Source organism: Tachyglossus aculeatus, chromosome 26 (genome assembly GCF_015852505.1).
Source record: "Tachyglossus aculeatus isolate mTacAcu1 chromosome 26, mTacAcu1.pri, whole genome shotgun sequence".
NCBI lineage: Eukaryota > Metazoa > Chordata > Mammalia > Monotremata > Tachyglossidae > Tachyglossus > Tachyglossus aculeatus.
The window spans coordinates 15,649,233-15,671,204 of NC_052091.1; the positions used below are offsets into that span (position 1 = coordinate 15,649,233).

At 48.8% G+C, this 21,972-nt stretch overlaps 6 non-coding genes across 6 annotated transcripts; 3 read left to right on the plus strand and 3 right to left on the minus strand.

Moving 5' to 3' along the window:
- Positions 1 to 443: 443 nt before the first annotated feature.
- On the plus strand, positions 444 to 525 carry TRNAL-AAG. Its single transcript has one exon. It is a non-coding gene; the product is annotated as a tRNA-Leu (tRNA).
- Positions 526 to 2,504: 1,979 nt separating this feature from the next.
- On the plus strand, positions 2,505 to 2,576 carry TRNAE-UUC. Its single transcript has one exon. It is a non-coding gene; the product is annotated as a tRNA-Glu (tRNA).
- Positions 2,577 to 3,041: 465 nt separating this feature from the next.
- On the minus strand, positions 3,042 to 3,114 carry TRNAF-GAA. The gene has a single exon. It is a non-coding gene; the product is annotated as a tRNA-Phe (tRNA).
- A 3,448-nt stretch (positions 3,115 to 6,562) lies between these two features.
- TRNAD-GUC lies at positions 6,563 to 6,634 on the minus strand. Its single transcript has one exon. It is a non-coding gene; the product is annotated as a tRNA-Asp (tRNA).
- An 854-nt stretch (positions 6,635 to 7,488) lies between these two features.
- On the plus strand, positions 7,489 to 7,560 carry TRNAE-CUC. The gene has a single exon. It is a non-coding gene; the product is annotated as a tRNA-Glu (tRNA).
- Positions 7,561 to 10,315: 2,755 nt separating this feature from the next.
- TRNAS-GCU lies at positions 10,316 to 10,397 on the minus strand. Its single transcript has one exon. It is a non-coding gene; the product is annotated as a tRNA-Ser (tRNA).
- Between the last annotated feature and the right edge of the window lie 11,575 nt (positions 10,398 to 21,972).

The following is a 21,972-nucleotide window of genomic DNA, read 5'->3' on the forward strand; positions in this document are numbered from 1 at the left end:
ATCTCTACTTTTGCAACTAGGGCACAGGGAGATAAGGTAATACTAGTGGAGGGGGGGGAGGTGAGGGGCGGGGGGGTGACATTACAGTAATCATTAATCAGCCACCAATTTAGAGTTTAGTGCTTCGGGCAACTGCAGGTGTTGCCTGAAAAGTTTCCTTGGTCAGATTGAGAGGATTCATTCATTCATTCAATTGTATTTATTGAGCACTTACTGTGTGCAGAACACTGTACTAAGAGTTTGGAAAGTACAATTCAGCAATAGAGACAATCCCTGTCCACAACGGGCTTACAGTCTAGAAGGGAGGAGAATGACAGACTCCAATTCAGTCTTGCTATTGGATGATGGTGGTGAAATAAATAATAGAGTGGATTCTATTATCTATAACAATGTCAATCTTCTGGAAGGATCATCTCGAAGGTCCTGAAAGGGCTCTCTCGGGCGGTAGCGTGGCCGAGCGGTCTAAGGCGCTGGATTAAGGCTCCAGTCTCTTCGGAGGCGTGGGTTCGAATCCCACCGCTGCCATTTACCTTTTTGCGTTTTTGTTTCAGTTAGCACAGTGCCATCACCTGAAAAATGTCCAAGTTGGACTGTATTTAGCCTTAAACCCGTGTCGGCTCCCCTCCAGACTCCATCTCCTCTTGGGAGCGTTCACTGAGCCTCCCAGCCCCAGGAACTAATCACAGGGGAAACCCGTGGGCGTGACGGGATGCGATATCTGTGGCCCGCTGGAGATAAGGGACCCACGGGTTACTCCTGTCCCCTACACAGGGCCTGCGTGTTTTTCTCCTCTGATGCTACTCGCGACTAGGTGAAGTGGACAGCTGGGATGGTTTTTCCTCCGTCCTTTACACTCTGCCAAACGTTTAGTACAGTGCTCTGCAGTGCCTTCTGCAGAGGATGTAGCTACTCAGTCAATTAATTAATCATATTGATTGAGCGCCTACTGTGTCCAGAGCACTGTACTAAACGCTTGGAAGAGTACAATCCTACGGAGGTGGTATACACGTTCCTGCCCACAGTAAGCTTACAGTGTAAAGGGGGCCAGGGTTTTTTCACCAGTAACTCTAATAATCAATCATATTAATCGAGCACTTACTGTGCAGAGACCACTGAACCAGAGTAAATAGAATTAAGGCCCATGATCCTTTCTTTCTAGAAGTTTGCAGCCTAGTGGAGGAGAAAGACAATAAAGCATATTCTCGATACAAGGAGTTTTCGGCAAAGTTGGGTGAAACTTTGAGGTGCAGGAGAAACAGGGATATGAGTTCGTGTCTCGGTGTCTCTCGGAGCGTCCGTCCTAGGGAACTTGGGCTAAGATTTTTCTGTCCCCGCTCCTACACCTGGGGAGAGGGTTCGCCTCTTGCAGCCCGCTGCCTCCGGCCAATCCGCCCCTTGGCCTTTTACAGGATGCAGCGATGCACTTGGGCCGGACCGGTGGTGGACCTCGTGGGACAGGGACTACAGATCATCTGTTTATAATAGCGGCAGGGGGTTAAATCTTGTTTCCTCCTACTTAGACTGTGAGCCCCATGCGGGACAGGGATGGGGTCCAACCTGCTTGGCTTGTATCTACCCCAGCGTTTTGTACAGTGCCTTCCGCGTCTTACGCTGTCGAGTCTCTGACCCATAGCGACTCCATGGACACATATTCCCCCAGAACGTCTCACTGTCCCTCTGCCATCGTTCTGGAAGGGTATCCAAAGAGTTTTCTTGGTAAATATATGGAAATGGTTTACCATTGCTTCTGCGCAGTAAGCTCGAGTTTCCACGGCATCAGAGTACGGAATCAGAGCTCATCCCCTTCGGTAGCCTCATTCCCTACCCCAGCCCCAAGCCGGTGAGGAATGCTTGGAATGAATGATAAGTTTCTAGTCGGCGCGGGGATTTCGGGCATCCAATAGCCGGTCCGAATTAAGCAGTGCGGGGAGGGAAACGTTTTTTCTTTCTACAATGGAACGGAACAGTGTGGTGATGAGGGAGGATGAGGCGAAGTTGGAGGCGAGGGTGGTGAAAGGTGCTAGCACGATTGGTCCCCAAATCTCCTCCTTAGACTGTGAGTTCATTCTCTTGGACTGTGAGCTCACTGTTGGGTAGGGACTGTCTCTATATGTTGCCAACTTGTACTTCCCAAGCGCTTAGTACAGTGCTCTGCACACAGTAAGCGCTCAATAGATACGATTGATGATGATTCATTCATTCATTCATTCATTATTGTTTATTGAGCGCTTATTGTGTGCAGAATACTGTAGTAAGCGCTTGGAAAGTACAATAGAGCAACAGAGACAATCTCTGCCCACAACGATCTCATCTTCTAGAGTTCCATGTGGGACAGGGACTGTCTCCAACCCGATTAACTCTTATCTGTCCCAGGGCTCAGAATAGTGCTTGACATATAGTACGCTCCTAGGGTATACCATATTGTGATCATATTACATATAATGACATTAATAATAATAAAGAGGCGGCATTATACTCAACGATTGGAAGCCAAAGGGCATAGTTCCCTGGTAGTCTAGTGGTCAGGATTCGGCGCTTTCACCGCCGCGGCCCGGGTTCGATTCCCGGTCAGGGAAGGTACTATTTTACAATTTTCCTTTGCTTCCAAGCCTCAGATGCAAGCGATACCTGGATCTAGACGCTTCAGCTAACCCTCTTTTCGCTTTTGCCCACTAGGCCTTGTTTGAATTTGAACGGAGCCGAGGAAACTGTAGCAACCCTGCTGAGTACTTGTCATTCTATCATCAGGGCGTGACGCTGTGATTGGTGACGTTCCTCAACTACTGTTCTATAGAAACCCGTCCGCGATTCTGATTTGTGTTAATGTCCTTGGCGCTAGGACGGGAAGGAGAGAAACAAGCACATAGGGAAGAAGAGAAAAGGGGACAGTGACAAAACAAGCGACAGCAACACTGCTTCCTAGCCACTGATATCCGAGCCGCTACGGCCACGGTTTAGGGTGGACTAGGAAAAAATAAGTGAACCGAAACGCTTCTTCTGCCTTCGGAGCAAGGATTTGCTGAGATGTAAAACCGAAAATGTGCCGAAACCCGGGATCGAACCAGGGACCTTTAGATCTTCAGTCTAACGCTCTCCCAACTGAGCTATTTCGGCCTGCTTATAAGTACTTTATCGAGAAAGATACTCGTGTTATACCAAATTGAACCTTGAGATCGTGTTTTTGAAAAGTTATAGTAAGTACCGAGAAAGGGTCTGGAGTCGAGACCTTCCTGTCGACCAGATCGGAATCTTTATTAAAACTTTGTTAGAGGCGGAGACAATGTGTGTCCTTCCCCATTCCCGGCTCCGTTGTCCCTGCAGCGGGAGGAGAATGGACTCAGAGGCCGCCGTGTCTGTGCAGACGCTTTAAAAAAATGCCCCTGTTCCCAGTTAGTAGTGTCCCACTGTGATCGAGAGATGGAGAGAATTCATTCAATCCTATTTACTGAGCGCTTCCTGTGTGCAGAGACCTGTACTAAGCGCTTGGAAAGTACAGTTCGGCAACAGAGACAATCCCTACCCAAAGGGCTCTGAGAAATCAAAATCAGCCTCCATCCCGGTTCTCAGCCCCACAGCCCCTGCTCGGGGAGAGGTTTGGAAGCGGAGCTGCCTCTTCTTCTCTCCCGCAGCCCCCCCGGCTCTTCGGGGCGCAGAGCAGCGGACGGGACGGAGAAGAGGCCCAGGGGGGCCGGGGACTGGAGGGGGAGAAGCCGGGCCCGCCGGCGCCGGGGGATCGATGATTTATCCGTTTTTACCTGAAATTAATGCCCGCCCCCCCCCCCCCCCGCCAGTCCTGTCCACTGCCGAGGGGTTTGTTTTAGATCGGGGGCGGCAGTGAGGGCAGCTGTCCGGCTCCGTCCTCTCCTCTCCCGCAGCCCCGAGGGCGGCATGGTGGCGGCGGGGACAGGAGCGGGAGCAGCAGTTCTCCGGGGCCGGCCGGGAGACCCCCGGCTCCGGAGGACCATCTGGGGGTCAGCGCCAGGCTCACCCGCAAACGCTCGGATTTCGGAGGAAACCGCGCTGGCTCCCGAGGTCAGCCTGGATTCCTTCCTCTCCAGCTTCCCGGAAAGTCTCCTCCCTCTTCCCCAGGGTTTCCCCTTCGCTCTCCGGATGGGGAGACCTCCTAATTCCCTGAGGAAATCAGATTGTGCCGAAGGCATATGAGACCCCTGCCTGTCATACCCTCCTGAAGGAATTCAGCAGAGTAACCTGTCATAACAAAAAAAAAATCTTCCTCATTCATTCGATCGTATTTATTGAGAGCTTACTGTGTGCAGAACACTGTACCAAGCGCTTGGAAAAGACAATTCGGCAACAGATAGATTCAATCCCTACCCAACAACGTGCCTAACACAGATTCCATACAATTACGAGCCAGGATGAAGAGACTGGGTAGCTAGGCCGGTAGAGCCTTTGAGTTTTAGTCTCAGAGCTGTGGTTTCGATCCCCACGTTGGGGAAAAATCATTGCTTCTCTCGAAAGAGATCATGCGAGCGCTAACTAAACTCCTCCCCTCACTACTGCCCGCTTCCCATTTCTTTTGGGCTTCGGCCTCTTCAGCGATTTGAGCCCCGGGATCTCTTTCAGGTTCACAACGAGCCACTCGCGAGGAAGACACTCGTGTGTCTCTAAGGGGAAACCTCTTTCTTGCTTCCATCGCCCACCTTTCCGACACGGGGTCTGTGGGCGTGCAAATTCGTGGGGTTGGTGGGGGGGGGGGGGGAGGAGGGGCGGCCGTGAACTTTAGTTCTTAACGGGAAGGATTTCTTAGCCCCAAAAGTCGGCAGGAGCTGTTCTTATTGCTTTGGTAAGAAGAAAATGATGATAATAGTATTAGTAGTAGTAGTAAAAATGATGGTGTTTGTTAAGCGCTTACTATGTGCCAAGCACCGTTCTAAGCACTGGGGTAGATATAAGGAAATCAGGTTGTCCCGCGTGGGTCTCATAGCCTTAATCCCCATTTTACAGATGAGGTAACTGAGGCACAGAGAAGTGAAGTGACTTGCCCAAAGCCACACAGCTGACAAGTGGCGGATCTGGGATTAGCATCCACAACCTCTGGTTTCCCAATCCGTGCTCGTACCGATCAGACACGTTGCTTCTAGTAATAAGGTAATAGGTAACTAGTAATAGTAGTATTCATTCATTCATTCAATCGTATTTATTGAGCTCTTACTGTGTGCAGAGCACTGTACTAAGCGCTTGGGAAGTACAAGTCGGCAACATATAGAGACGGTCCCTACCCAACAACGGTTTTACAGTCTAGTAGTAGTAGTAGCAATATCAGTAGTAATAATAACGATGAGAATTGCGATGATGATAATGATGATGTCCACATGTTTTGTTTTGTTGTCTGTCTCCCCCTTCAAAACTGTGAGTCCACTGTTGGGTAGGGACCGTCTCTATATGTTGCCAACTTGTACTTCCCAAGTGCTTAGTACAGTGCTCCGCACACAGTAAGCACTCAATAAATACGATTGAATGAATGAATGATGATGATGAAGATGATGGCATTTGTTAAGCGTTTACTATGTGTCATGCACTGTTCTAAGCTCTGGGGTAGATACAAACTAATCGGGTTGGATTAGAGTCCCTGTCCCACATGGGGCCCACAGTCTTAATCCTCATTGTACAGATGAGGTGCAAAGAAATGAAATGGAGTGATGATGACGATGATGTTGATGGTGACATTTACCGGCCAGGGCAGCAGCGCTGCTTCCCGCCTGAGGTTGATTGATTAATCTATTAATTAACGTTCCATTATCTTCTGCTTTGCCACTTGTCAGCTGTGTGACGTTGGGCAAATCACTTAACTTCTGGGCCTCAGTTCCCTCATCTGTAAAATGGGGATGAAGACTGTGAGCCCCCCGTGGGACAACCTGATTACCCTGTATCCCCCCCCCCCCCAGCGCTTGGAACAGTGCTTGGCACATAGTGAGCGTTTAACAAATGCTATTATTATTATTATTATCATAAGACATCTCGCCCGGACCCCTGCGGGTGGGTCAACATTTAGGTCTTCGCTTGGAGCCAATAATTCTGGCTCATCTGTGATCACGGGAAGGGAGCGATATGCTGAGGGGAGTTTAATTTAACATGGTGTTTATGCGAGGTGCAAACTGCACACGTCGCCATCTCTCCCGTCTAATTCGACCTCCTCGGGCTCAGGGGCGCTTAGTATCATCTCTAGCACTTACACACTTACGATGTATTGCCACACTGAGCCCTTGTGCACATATGCTAATTCCATTGTACAGTCAATTGTTTATTTTTATCACTCTATTTGTAGATACACAAATCTCCTGTCTCCCCCATTTGAGTGGAAGCTTATGGAAATTGAATCCCTCTTTTGGTCTTCATCCGTAGACTGCCACGAAGTTACTCCGAATATCCCAACCGCTCCTGTCTTTCGGCGTTACCGCTGGAAGAGGTGCTCCTGGAACCTGGCCTAAGCGTTCGAGGCGGTTTTGAATGGTATGATTGCCCCTTGATTGCTTTGCCATTCATTGCCAGGGAAAGGTCAGTTAAATTAAGCAGGAAGGAAAAAGGAAAATGTATTAGTCTCCCCGTCGGGGAATCGAACCCCGGTCTCCCGCGTGACAGGCGGGGATACTCACCACTATACTAACGAGGAACACGTAGACCTTCTCTTCCGATACCATAGGAGGCATTGGTACCATTTCTTCTAGTTCACTAAAAATGGTACTTACGATTTAGCCTGATAATAATGTTAATCGCTTATTCAGTGCCAAGCACTAGGGGTAGATACAAGGTAATCAGGTTGTCCCACGTGGGGCTCACAGTCTTCATCCCCATTTTACAGATGAGGTAAGTGAGGCACAGAGAAGTTAAGTGACTTGCCCAAAATCACACATCTGACAAGTGGTGGAGTCGGGATTAGAACCCACGACCTCTGACTCCCAAGCCCGTGCTCTTTCTACTAAGGCACGCTGCTTCTCGATAAATACGCTTGATTGACTGAGTTGCCCCTTTCTCCTGGGAGCATTATTCAACCTTGGCTTCACTGAAACTATCCTCGCTTGGTTCTTCTCTTACCTTTCTGGCTGCTTCTTCTTAGTCTTTTTCACCGGCTCCTCCTCTGTCTCCTACCCTCTAATTGTCGGAATCTCTCAAGGCTCAGTTCTGGGTCCCCTCCTATTCTCCATCTCAATCTACTCCCTTGGAGAACTCATTCTTTCCCATGGCTTCAACCACCATCTCTAAGGGGATGATTCCCAAATCTACTTCTCCAGCCCTGACCCCTCTTCTGCTGTGCCGTCTACTGCCCTAAGGATATCATCTCTTCTTGGATACATAGTAAGCGCTTAACAAATGTCATTATTATTATTATTATTGGTGTCACCAAGAATTACTACAATAATATTTTGTCAGAACACAATTGCTTTATGGGAAGCTCTTTAATTCTAAAGCTTTGGCTAATATTAAAAATTACTGGAGATGGAGTGGAGTTACATTCCTTCCAGAGGTTCCCTGGTGGTCTAGTGGTTAGGATTCGGCGCTCTCACCGCCGCGGCCCGGGTTCGATTCCCGGTCAGGGAAATCAATTTTGACTGGTTTGTATACGGATTACTCACAGAAAAGCGTTGTTGGGTTATAGGGTTCGCTTTTGCCTAGGTTTTCTCCGCCTTGGAAATTGACGGACCGAAGAGGAAAAACTTGCTGTTGGTCCTCCCTCTGTCATTCAGCCCTTTGCTGTTTTTTAACAGACTGACCCCAGTGCTCGCAGGACAGTTTAGGAGTCCAGCTCAGAGAAGCAGCGTGGCTCAATGGAAAGAGCCCGGGCTTGGGAGTCAGATGTCATGGGTTCTAATCCCGGCTCTGCCACTTGTCAGCTGTGTAACTTTGGGTAAGTCACTTAGCTTCCCTGGGCCTTCATTCCCTCATCTATAAAATAGGGATGAAGACTGTGAGCCCCCCGTGGGACAACCTGATCACCTTGTATCCTCCCCAGTGCTTAGAAGAGTGCTTTGCACAAGTAAGCGCTTAACAAATACCAACATTATTATTATTATTATTATTATCTCCCAACGTACGTATCCCAGAGTTATTCGTGCAGGGAAAGACTCAAAAGCAGCCCCCCTCCCCTCCACCCTCCAGAGGGGTTCTCACTCTAAACTCCTCCATATCAGACATAATTTGCCATTCCTCAAAGAGCCCGGCCCAGGACCGAACAGAGCCAGGGAGGAAGAGAGAGTCAGACAGTCAGTCAATCGTATTTATTGGGCACTTACTGTGTGCAAAGCACTGTACTAAGTGCTTGGGCGAGTGAAATGCAACAATAAACAGACACATTCTCTATCCTCAAAGAGCTTAGTGTCTCGAGGGAGGTGGCTTTCGATCTGGTATTTGAGGATGTTGCCATCCCACATATGGGTCTCTGATTAGAACCGAGTTGTGGGCGTGGAGAACGAATGGACCGGAAAGCTCAGGAAAAGTTGTGGGGACACCAATAATAATAATGGCATTGTTAAGAGCTTACTATGTGCCAAGCACTATTCTAAGCGCTGGGGGTAGATACAAGGTAATCAGGTTGTCCCACGTTGGGCTCACAGTCTTAATCCCCATTTTACAGGTGAGGGAACCGAGGCCCAGAAGTTAAGTAACTTCCCCAGAGTCACGCAGCTGACAAGTGGCAGAGTCGGGCTTAGAACTCATGACCTCTGACTCTCAAGCCCATGCCCTTTCCACTTAGCCAAGCTGCCTCCCTAAACAGAGCATCCCCCACCAAGTATGAAAGGAAAATCACTAGGTCTGAGCCTCTGTCCACTTCACGTGAATTCAGTTTTTTACCTTCAATAATTCCCTGTGACCTCGAGACTACGACTAGTGGGATTCATGACAGGTCGTCTTTGTTTCCTGGGGGTTTCTGCTGTACCCCTTGTGACACTGACTTTCCCGTGGACCAGGGAATCGAGGCTCACAGGACACGACTCTCCTGGCAAGAAATAATTTCTGGCTCCAAGGTCCTTCGGCTCCATAAAACGTTGCTGCTGGCTGCACAATTAGTTCTTTGTGTAGTTGTTGGGCAGTTCGCGGACATGGGTGATGGTCACTCGGCCCATGAGCCTGTGGTACTCCTCCTCTCTGCGCACGAACAGTTCGCTGGACTTTGATCTCCTCTACCTCACCGCCAACCCCTCTCCTGTGTCCTCTCTCTGGCCTGAAACCCCGTCCCCCTCCATATCCGACAGATCACTGCTCTTCCCCTATTAAATCACATTAAATTCAATTATATTGTCCACAAGAAGTCTTCCCTGACTAACCTCCCACATTCCCTCCCCAAAGTCTTCCCCATTTAAGGTTTCTTTTCCCCTCCTCCCTCGCTTCTGCATCACCTATGCATCTGGATCTGTGCCTTTTTAACACTTGCAATTCACACAACGCTCAGCCCCACAGCAAGTACGTACATATCCGTATTTAATAATAATAATAATGTTGGTATTTGTTAAGTGCTTAGTATGTGCAAAACACTGTTCTAAGCACTGGGGAGGATACAAGGTGATCAGGTTGTCCCACGGGGGGCTCACAGTCTTCATCCCCATTTTACAGATGAGGGAATGGAGGCCCAGAGAAGCTAAGTGACTTGCCCAAAGTCACACAGCTGACAAGTGGCAGAGCCGGCATTAGAACCCATGACATCTGACTCCCAAGCCCGGGCTCTTTCCGTTGAGCCACGCTGCTTCTCAATGTCTTCATTCAATGAATACTTCATTCAATGTCTCTCTCACCCTGTAGACTGTAAACTTGTGAGAAGGGAACAAAATATCTTAATTGGCTCCCAGTTACATTTTCCTCATTGGTTACCTCTCCAGGTTTAGACTTTTCCCCAGAGAGAAGAGGAAGGAGTCAGTCAGAGAAGAAACCTTAGGGTCCTCATCAGGAAAATTCAATACCTGTTCTTCCTTCTTTTTAGACAGTGGGACCTTGTTATCTCGAATAAATCTCAGCGCTTAGTACAATGTACAGTGTATGGCACATAGTAAGTGCATAACAGGTGCTACAGGTTCTCCTTCCGACTTAGTTGTGAGCAGGACAGAAACCGAATCCAGTCAAGGTATCTTGAATCTACCCCAGTGCTCGGCACGGGGTAAGGACTTAACAAACCTCACAATTATGATTTCAATGCATGTTTCCCTCTGCGACACTAAAACCCAGACATTCTCCGTTGCTGTTTTGAGCACAGAGCTAATTATAAGTCTAGGAGGTATTCTCTCATCATGGCTAAACAAACGTACCTCTGGGATAAGTGTAGGATGTGTGATTGAGCTGAAGTAGAAGGAAAATAAACCATCAACGACGAGGGTGGGATTCGAACCCACGCGTGCAGAGCACAATGGATTAGCAGTCCATCGCCTTAACCACTCGGCCACCTCGTCACACTTAAAGGAACACTCTTATTTACCTCCTGGATATGAAGAAGCAAACCATTGTTTTGAGGTACGAATTGCTGTTCCTCCGGTCGGAGCAAGAAGGGAACTGTAGCTAAACAGGGAAATGGAGGATGGAAGTAGCGGGAACTTTATGCAAATTTTCAAAATCAAAACCTCCAGTCAGGCCTATTGTCACTTTAGTCAGTCAATAGTATTTATGGAGCGCTTACTGTGTGCAAAGCACTGTACTAAGTGTTTGGGAGAGAACAGTACCACAATAAACAGATACATTCCCTGCCTACAAGGAGCTTACAGTGTAGAAGGGGAGACAGACCTTAATGTAAATAAATTACAGATGTAGCTATTAGTGCTTCGGGGCTGGGAGAGGGGATGATTAAATGGAGCAAATCAGGGTGACACAAGGGAGTGGAAGAAGAGGAAAGGAGGGCTTAGTCAGGGAAGGCCTCTTGGAGGAGATGTGCCTTCAATAAGGCACTGAAGATGGTGAGGAGAGTAATTGTCGGTTGGATATGAAGAGGGAGAGCGTTCCAGGACAGAGGCAGGATGTGGGCAAGTGCGAGATGGAAGAGTTTGAGGCACAGTGAGAAGGTTAGCACTAATTCAGTGAGTGGATGAGGTGCGGAGAAGGGGGTCAGTAGAATGGAGGAATGAGAAGAAGCGGGCAGTGGAAGGGTCATCGGCAACATCCACGTGGTTATTGAAGTCCCCAAAGATCTCTGTAGGGATGGAGAAAGAGAAAATGGTTGTGAGAAAGGAATCGAAATGGTTCCGAAAGTTGGAGGGGGGCATGGAATGGTTGGTAGGAGTAGATTCATTCATTCATTCAATCGTATTTATTGAGCGCTTACTGTGTGCAGAGCACTGTACTAAGCGCTTGGGAAGTACAAGTTGGCAACATATAGAGACGGTCCCTACCCAACAGCGGGCTCACGGTCTAGAAGATGCGGGCTTAGAGAAAGAAAGGGATGGGGAGGGAGGTAGGATGGTGTGAGAATGACACTGGTGAGCAAGAAGGAAGCCAACTCTCCTCTCCGTTTTCCAGTGAGTCTTGGGGAGTGGGGGAAGATGAGCCGCCCCTCTGGAGAGAGTGGCAGGGAGGAGAGACGGCCATCCGGGGAGAGGATGATGGTGATCCTCTCCCTTTTCAGTGATGGTGAGGAGCAGGGACTGCGCCTGCTAAATATGTTGTATTGTACTTTACCAAGGGCTTAGTCCAGTGCTGGCACATAGTAAGAACCTAAGCAATACTACAATTGTTAATAAATTATAGGATCTTTCGTGGGTGTAGGGAGCTGGATTCTCTCGCAACCGTGAGAATCCGTGTCTCCACCGTGGGCCGGCAGAGGGCAGCCCAGAGCTGCTGCTTTTCTCAGCGACGGCTGGAGGCCAGGAGGGCGGAAAAGTGGACTAATAATAATAATGATAATAATAATAATATTGTTAAGGATTTACTCTGTGCCAAGTACTGTTTTAAGCGCCGGGGTAGATACAAGGTGATCAGGTTGTCCCACATAGGGCTCACAGTCTTAATCCCCATTTCATAGATGAGGAAACTGAGGTACAGAGAGGTTAAGTGGCTTGCCCAAGGTCACACAACAGACAAGTGGCGGAGTCGGAATTAGAACCCACGTCCTCTGACTCCCAAGCCCGGGCTCTTTCCATTAAACTACGCTGCTTCTCTAAGGAGCCCCCACAATCTATGCAAAATCTGGGGGTCCCAGCGTGAACCCTGGGGTTCCGCTGACCCCTCTCCAAACCCTGCCCAATACAGGAACCGTCATGAGAAGTGCAAAATATATATTTAATAAAATAAAACAAATATAATATATGAAATAATATAATAGATGAACGCAATTATATAAATATAATAAATATATTTATTAACACTAATAATAACACTTGTTAAGCACTTACTATGAAAAAACCACTGTTCGGGATACAATGTGATCAGGTTGTCCCACATAGGGCTCACAGTCAATCTCCATTTTACAGATGAGGTAACCGAGGCTCAGAGAAGCTAAGTGACTTACCCACGGTCACACAGCAGACATGTGGCGGAGCCAGGATTCGAACCCATGGTCGCTGACTCCAAAGCCCGTGCTCTTTCTACTGAGCCACGCTGCTGATATCTGTCTCCCCCTTTCTAGGCTGTGAGCTCGTTGTGGGCAGGGATTGTCACTCTTTATTGCTGTATTGAAATTTCCCAAGCGCTTAGTACAGCGCACTGTACTGAATGAAACGTCGCTGAGCATTGGTGCGAGGACTGCAGGGGGAGCTAAAGTTCTTTTTCTGGGCCCCCTCGTGTCAGAGACCCAGGCGTCCCTGATCCCCAGCTACCAGGCCCCTGGCCAGACTCTCAGTGTTGTTTCTGAAGAGGGGGCTCCTGAAATATCCCTTTTTTAAATGGTATTTGTTAAGCACTTACTATGTGCCAAGCACTGTTCTAGGCGCTGGGGTAAAGACAAGGTAATCAGGTTGGACACAGTCCATATCCCATCTGGGGCTCAAGGCCAGTGAGTGGGGCTGGGCAGGAACTACTTGCTGAGTGTTGAGACCCCCCCCTGTAGAAAGGCTGGGAGCCCAGAGATGGGTAAGGGAGGGGAGACCAATCAATCATTGATATTTATTGAACACTCACTGTGGGCAGAGCACTGTACTAAGCGCTTGGAAAGGTATGATGCACTAGAGCTGGTAAACTCATACCCTGCCCACAAGGAGCTTATAGTCTAGAGCAGAAAGAGAATGTCCACTATGGAAGGAAGAGGCAGAGACTTGGGGAAGAGAAGGCCCAGCCTCCCCTAGAGTTTGGCTACGGTGGAAATTTCTGACTGCCCTTACCAAACTGGGGACAGTCAAAGTGCCCTGACCTTCCTGGGGGTGGTCGGTGGGTCCATATGGTATTTGTGGTGTTTGTTAAGCACTTACTGTGGTGTTTCCAGTGACAATGTACGGCTCCAAAAGCTGGACAATGAAAAAACAGGATAGCACATCGATTCTTTTGAAATGTGGTGTTGGAGAAGGCTTTTGCGAATTCCATGGACTGCCCGAAAAACAAATAAGTGGATTTTGGAGTAAATTAAACCAAAGTGGGCTTTGGAAGGCCAAATGACTCGACTTAGATTAGCAGATTTTGGACACATATCAGGAGGACTGATTCTCTGGAGAAGACACTAATGCTAGGAGAAAAGTCCAGGGAAAACGTGGAAGAGGCATACTGGCAGCTAGATGGATAGAGACCATAAAAATGATAATGGAAGAGCAATTAGAAAGGTTGCGGATTGTGGCAGAGGACAGGACGTTCTGGAGAAAGTATATCTGTGGAGTCGCTGTGAATCGGAAATGACTTGACGGCACTTAATAATAATACTATGTGCCAAGCACTGTACTAAGCACTGGGGTAGACCATTAACAGTCCCTGTCCTACATGGTGCTCAAAGTATTAGGCGAAAGAACTGGTATTGAATCTTCACTTTGCAAAGGAGGAAACTGAGGCACAGAGAAGTGAGATTCATCACTACACAACACATCACAACAACTCTCTCCTCGACCCCCTCCAGTCTGGCTTCCGTCCCCTTCATTCCACCTCCCCCTCCCATCCTCTTACTGTGGGGGTTCCCCAAGGTTCAGTGCTTGGTCCCCTTCTGTTCTCAATATACACTCACTCCCTTGGTGACCTCATTCGCTCCCACGGCTTCAACTATCATCTCTACGCTGATGACACCCAGATCTACATCTCTGCCCCTGCTCTCTCCCCCTCCCTCCAGGCTCGCATCTCCTCCTGCCTTCAGGACATCTCCATCTGGATGTCCGCCCGCCACCTAAAGCTCAACATGTCGAAGACTGAGCTCCTTGTCTTCCCTCCCAAACCTTGTCCTCTCCCTGACTTTCCCATCTCTGTTGACGGCACTACCATCCTTCCCGTCTCACAAGCCCGCAACCTTGGTGTCATCCTCGACTCCGCTCTCTCATTCACCCCTCAAATCCAAGCCGTCACCAAAACCTGCCGGTCTCAGCTCCGCAACATTGCCAAGATCCGCCCTTTCCTCTCCAACCAAACCGCTACCCTGCTAATTCAAGCTCTCATCCTATCCCGTCTGGACTACTGCACTAGCCTTCTCTCTGATCTCCCATCCTCGTGTCTCTCTCCACTTCAATCCATACTTCATGCTGCTGCCCGGATTATCTTTGTCCAGAAACGCTCTGGACATATTACTCCCCTCCTCAAAAACCTCCAATGGCTACCGATCAATCTGCGCATCAAGCAGAAACTCCTCACCCTGGGCTTCAAGGCTCTCCATCACCTCGCCCCCTCCTACCTCACCTCCCTTCTCTCCTTCTACTGCCCAGCCCGCACCCTCCGCTCCTCCACCACTAATCTCCTCACTGTACCTCGCTCTCGCCTGTCCCGCCATCGACCCCCGGCCCACGTCATCCCCCGGGCCTGGAATGCCCTCCCTCTGCCCATCCGCCAAGCTAGCTCTCTTCCTCCCTTCAAGGCCCTGCTGAGAGCTCACCTCCTCCAGGAGGCCTTCCCAGACTGAGCCCCTTCTTTCCTCTCCCCCTCGTCCCCCTCTCCATCCTCCCGTCTTACCTCCTTCCCTTCCCCACAGCACCTGTATATATGTATATATGGTTGTACATATTTATTACTCTATTTATCTATTTATTTATTTATTTTACTTGTACATTTCTATCCTACTTATTTTATTTTGTTGGTATGTTTGGTTCTGTTCTCTGTCTCCCCCTTTTAGACTGTGAGCCCACTGTTGGGTAGGGACTGTCTCTATGTGATGCCAATTTGTACTTCCCAAGCGCTTAGTACAGTGCTCTGCACATAGTAAGCGCTCAATAAATACGATTGATTGATTGATTGATTGATCACTAACCCAGAGCCTTGGGAGACATGACTGTTCCTCAACAACCCCTGCAGTGGTGGGAGGCCTTCCCAGACTGAGCCCCCTCCTCCCCCTCCCCATCTTCCCCGCCCTACCTCCTTCCCCTCCCCACAGCACCTGTATAGATGTTTGTACATATTTATTACTCTATTTATTTTACTTGTACATATGTACTATTCTATTTATTTTATTTTGTTAATATGTTTTGTTTGATTGTCTGTCTCCCCCTTCTAGACTGTGAGTCTGCTGTTGGGTAGAGACCGTCTCTGTATGTTGCCAACTTGTACTTCCCAAACGCTTAGTAAAGTGCTCAGCACACAGTAGGCACTCAATAAATATGATTGAATGAATGAATGAAAGTGACTCCCTCCTACTTAGACTGCGAGCCCCATGTGGAACAGGACTGTGATCAACCTAATTTACCACAGTGCTTAGAACAGTGGAGGAGGAGCAGTGTGGCCTAATGGATAGGATAGGCCTGGGAGTCAGGACTTGGGTTCTAGCCCCAGCTCCATCACTTGTCTGCTGTGTGACCTTGGACAAGTCATGTAACTTCTCTGTGCCTCAGTTCCCTCATCTGCAAAATGGGGATTATGACTGCGAACCCCATTTGGGACATTGACTGTGTCCAACCTGAAGACCTTGTATCCACCCCAACTCTTAGAACAGTGCCTAGCACTTTTTTATCATATTTGTTTAGCGCTTATTATGTTCCAGGCACTGTACTAAGCACTGGGTAGTTACAAACTTATCAGGTTGGACACAGGCCTTGTCCCACATGGGGCTCATAGTCTTAATCCACATTCTACAGATGAGGTAACTGAAGCCCAGAGAAGTTAACTGACTCGCCCAAGGTCAAACAACTGACACGATGTTTAACAAATACCCTAAAAAAGTGACTTACACAAGGCCACAGAGCAGGCAAGAGATGGAAGTGGATTAGAACCCAGGTCTCCTAATTCCCAGGCCTGGTCTCTTTCCTCTGGATCATTCATTTATTCAATCGTATTTATTGAGCGCTTACTGTGTGCAGAGCACTGTACTAAGCGCTTAATCACTTAATTACTTAATCCCTGTGTTTCCTGTGAGATGGGGTGGGCACAGTTGCCAGCCACTGCCAGCTCTTCTTTCCCCTCTCTCCCCTGAGTGGGCAGCTCACCCACCTTGAACAGTCTCTGTGGGATGACGGGGGGCTAACATATGCCCCTCCCCGCATCGGGGGTGGGTTCCCTTCTATTCATTGATTCATTCAATTGTATTTATCGAGCGCTTACTGTGTGCAGAGCACTGTACTAAGAGCTTGGAAAGTACAATTCAGCAACAGATAGAGACAATCCCTTCCCAACAATGGGCTCACAGTCTAGAAGGGGGTGACAGACAACCAAACAAAACAAGTAGACAGGCATCAATAGCATATATTGATTACATTATAATTATATAGTTATGGTATTCATGAAGCACTTACTGTACTGTACTAAACTCTGAGGTAGGTACAAGATATTCAGATCAAACTTGCTCCATGTCCTACCTGAACCTCCCAATCTAAGAGGAGGAAAAAGAAGTATTTTATCCCCATTTTACAGAGGAGGAAACTGAGGCCCAATGAGGTTATATGACTTTCCCAATATCGACAACGGACCAGTGATAGAGCTGGGTTAGAGCCTGAGTATCCTGTCTGAGAGACTGAAACTGCTACCTTCTTTCCACCAGGCCCCACTTCCTCTCTTCCAGCCTAGGAAAAATCACTTTTGCTGAATCCCCTCCCTTCCTATGTGCCCCCTCCCTCCCCGCCGGCCAGGTGCTTCAGCCTGGGTGATCTCAGTGGGAACAGGGGACTGTGAAGGTCCTGGGAAGGCAAAAGTGGCCTGGGTGTCGGACTGATCACTGGAGAAACAAAAATCATCCAGGAAAGTCTTGGGCCCAGAGCTGAGTGGAGTGGGAAAAAATAAGATATGAAAGGTGGGTGGGGTCCTCAGCACTCAAATAAAGTTGGGGTCCCCTCTAGACTGTAAGTTCTTCGACTGTAAATCAAAGGGGGAGAGAGAGAACGTGCATCTTTTCCCCATTTTACAGATGAGAAAACTGAGGTCCAGAGAAGTGAAGTGACTTGCCCTGCAGGCCAGTGGCAGATTTGGGATTAGAACCTGGGTTCCATGTCTCCCAGGCCTGTGCTCTTTCCTTTCTGCAGCACTGCTTCAGGCCTAGCTCTGCCCCTCCCTGCCAGGTCTGGGTGGGCTGGAGGGAGAGATCCCATTCCACCAGCCTGGCTGCTACAGCCTCCCACCTCCGTGCCAGGAAGGGGAAGCCTTAATGCCCATCACCCTGTACCCCAGTTTCTTCCCAAATCCTGGGTTCTTCCTCAGAAGAGCTGCAATTCAGCAGGGTCCTAACTGACTCCAAACACCCAAGAGAGTCACCCAGAGTCCTCTCCATTGTCCATTTTCTTCAGGAGGTGGGGAGGCTCTTCCTGACTCCAGAGAGAAGGACTTAGTAGATAGAGCATGGGACTAGGAGTCAGAAGGAGCTCCGCCACTTTTCTGCTGTGTGACCTTGGGCAAGTAACTTCACTTCTCTGTGCCTTGGTCCCCTCATCTGTAAAATAGGATTAAGACTGTGAGCCCCATGTGGGGCAGGGACTGTGTTTAACCCAACTTGCTTTAATCTACCCCAGTGCTTAGAACAGTGCCTGGAACATAGTAAACTCTTAACAAATACCGTTATTATTATTCTTATTATTATTCTTCTTCTTCTTATTATTATTATTATTTCTCGGCCTGCTCCCAGAGCAGAGACAGGGAGGAGAGGGGCAGGAGTGGAGAGGAGGCTACAGACCCCTGAGGGATGGAGAGGTGGGAGAGGCCCCAGGCTGGGGCTGGTTCCTTTCCCAGAAAGAGGGAGACAGGAGATACACAGATCCTGCTCCACCCTGGCCCCATGGGCCTGCTCTAGTTCTGGGAGCCGGAGGTGCATTTCCGGCCACTCTCACGCAAGGCCTCTGGGGAGGGGCTGCCGCTCAGGGGCTCAGGACCCTTCCCACTCCCCCACCTCCAGTCTCCGGCCCAGATCCATTGTTCCCTTCGCACGCCAGATCACACCCCCTCCCCTTCCTCCCCGCTACCCCTCCATCCCCAACAATGGACATAAGAACAACACAGGAACGGTGACGGCAGGATGCGAGGGATCAGAGGTCATGGCAGCCCCGAGGCCTCGGGATCCTCCCCTCTGCTCCCACAGTCCTCAGTCTCCCTTCCAGCCCTCACTCAAACAGGCAGGACAGTGGGGGTGGGGACCAAGTTGGGAGAGGAGAGAGGGAGAAGCAGAGAGACTCCCCCCTCCAGTCCATACTTCACTCTGCTGCCCAGATTATTTTCTGACCAAAACATTCAGTCCTCAAGAACATCCACCTCCACATTGAACAGAAACTCCTTGCCGTCAGCTTTAAAGCTCTCAGTCACCTTGCCCCCTCCTACCTCACCTTGCTAACTCTCTTACTACAACCCATCCCACACATTTCACTCCTCTAATGCCAAACTCCTCTCTCAGGGTCGCACCTGGAGTGTTTCCAGTACTCTACCAGTCTCGGCTCTGGGAGGGAGAGTCAAGCAGAAGCCTATCCATACCATTCCTAGCTTGGGCAGTGGCTAACAAGTGGAAGGCAATCTCCTACAAGTCAAAACTCACCCATGCTGGGCAGCAGCATTCATTCATTCATTCAATTATATTTATTGAGCACTTATTGTATGCAAAGCAGTGTACTAAGCGCTTGGGAAGTACAAGTTGGCAACATATAGAGACAGTCCCTACCCAACAACAGGCTGCAGCAGAGTCGAGGGCAGAGACTTGAGTTTACTGCGCGGAAGGTGGCAATGGTAAGCCATTTCCATATTTTTACCAAGAAAACTCTATATATAGATCCACTACCAGAACGATTGCAGATGGAGAGTGGGACGTTCTGGGAGAAGAGGTATCCAAGGTGTCGCTATAGGTCGAAAATGACTTGACGGCATAAGACAAGACAAGAATGCCAAACTATCTCTCCAATGACATCTTGCTCACATCAGTAGGATAACTCACCAAGTCAATTTACTCTAGCCTCCTGCCTTCTTCTCCTGAAACCACTCCAGACTCAAGATAATAATAATAATAATAATAATAATAATAATAATGGCAGTTATTTAGCGCTTACTATGTGCAAAACACTGTTCTAAGCACTGGGGAGGTTACAAGGTGATCAGGTTGTCCCACAGGGGCCTCGCAGTCTTAATCCCTATTTTACAGATGAGGTAACTGAGGCCCAGAGAAGTTAAGTGACTTGCCCAAAGTTACACAGCTGACAAGTGGCAGAGCTGGGATTTGAACCCCTGACCTCTGACTCCAAAGCCCGTGCTCTTTCCACTTAGCCACGCTGTGCTCACCCATACATGCACATCACCTATCTCACCACGATTGTGGGCAGGAAGACATACCTTACATCTCACCTCAATCCTCCCTGCTGCAATGCAAACTCACCTCTTATTCTCCAGGAGGGAGTAAAAGGAGGGGCAGGCACTCCATGAGGGAGTCTTTGGAGAAAGTGAAGAGAAATGAATCCATCTGGGTACTAGACTCCTGGATTCTTGGAATAGTCTGACTAATCTCAAAAAAAATCCACTTCCTTAGTGCCATCACCTCTTAACCCGAGGAGTTAGGGTAAGCATCACTATCTCAGGTCTTCTCCAGCTGTTTTGATCTAAACATCTCTGAGCCCTCACCCTGATTCCTTGGTTATCTCCCTGAGGACTCCAGGAGAGAATTAATGTCAGAGAGAGGAGGAGGGAGAGGAGAAAGGGCAGGAAAATGAGATGGAGGAAGAAGAGGAAGACAAGGTGAAGGAGGAGCAAGAAGATGAGGTGAAGGAGGAGGAGGATGAAGAGAAGGATGAGAGGAAGTTGAAGAGGAGGAGGATGGGCACGTAGATCTGTGAAAGACTGAAAGTGAGACTCAAAATCTGTGAAGCTGCATGGCCTAGTGAAGAAAGCACAGGGCTGGGTGACAGGAAACTCGGGTTCCCCGCTCTGCCACTAACCAGCTGTGTGACCTTGGGTAAGTAACTTAACATCTCTGGTCCTCAGTTTCTTGAAGTATAACATGGGATTTAATTTTTGTTCTTCCTCTCCTTTAGACTGTGAGCTTTTTGTGGGGCAGGCTCTGTATCTGAACTGATTATCTTGTATCTACCCCAGGGCTTAGCACAATGCTTGGCACAAAGCAGGTTCCTAACACATGTTATTATTACCAGTAAGTCACCCAGCAAGATTTCTGGGACAGAAATGTGCCCTATTTCCACACAGTTGGTGCTCTGATTTCTAGTAAACATGTTTTCCTAAACAGGATTCAGGAACTTCTGGGAGAGGGTGGGTTGGACTTGCCTGGTTTGATACAAACCCCCTCTGTCATCCACCATCTGTCTGTGAATTTGTCTCTGCCACTGTCCAACTGAGAGATGCCCCCCCCGCCCAACACAAACACACTCACATGGTCTCTCTTGGGGTGGGGGTGGGGGTTCAGAATCATAATAATAATAACAATAATAATTATGGTATTTGTTAAACACCAACTATGTGCCAGGCACTGTTCTAAGGGCTGGAGTAGATACAAGACAGTCTGGATGGACACAGTCCCTGTCCCACATAGGGCTCACAGTCTTAATCCCCATTTTACAGATGAGAAAACTGAGTCCCAGATAAGTTAAGTGGCTTGCCCAAGGTCACCCAGCAGACAAGTGGATTAGAACCCATGACCTTCTGACTCCCACACCCCTGCTCTAGCCACCAGACCAGGCTGCTTCTCGGAAGGGACGCCTTGAATGTTCACCACTGGCAATTCACCCTCTCTGCATGGCCCTCAACTGGGGAGGAGTCTACTGCGGTGCTGTAGAATCAAAACCTCTATTGGACCCACCCCCCAACCCCACTCCCTGCCCTCTCTTTCCAGTAGATGGCTGGGATCCTCTCCCAAAAGCACAGCTGCTCTTTACGGGGGCCTGAATCTGTTGTCTACCCAGTTCTTCCTGGAATCAAATCTTCCATCTCCCCGGAGCTCTACTAGCATCAACTGGAAAAAAATGCCAGCTCCTGGGGCAGGTAGAGGGAGTGGCAGGGCAGTGGCAGGGGCTAGTGCCCATGGCATTAGCCTCCAGAAACCAGAACAACCTGTCTCCTTTTTGGGGCCCAGAGTGAAAGCTTGCTGAAGTCCACGCCATCCCCCCAGACTGTGAGCTTGTTGTGGTCCCAAATTGTCACTGTTTATTGCTGTATTGTTGTTTCCCAAGCTCTAAATACAGTGCTCTGCACACAGCAAGCACTTAATAAATATGATTGAATGAATGAATGAATAATTCCCATCAGAGAGCCCAGGGACACATGGACGCTGATGGAGTTGGAATAGCTGGAATGTTTGGCTTTTTCCTGAAGGAATTTGGCAGAATTGTACATGCTCTGTATACAGTAAGCGCTCAATAAATACAACTAAATGAATGAATGAATGGCTCGGGGTTGGGGGAAGGGGGAGGGGAGAGGAGAGGATGTTCCTCTTTGGATGCCCCATGGTATTCCTGTGGCATTCCCGTAGCCCTCTTTTCCTGGGGAAGTCTTGTCAATCAGTCAATCAACCAGTGGTATTTAGTG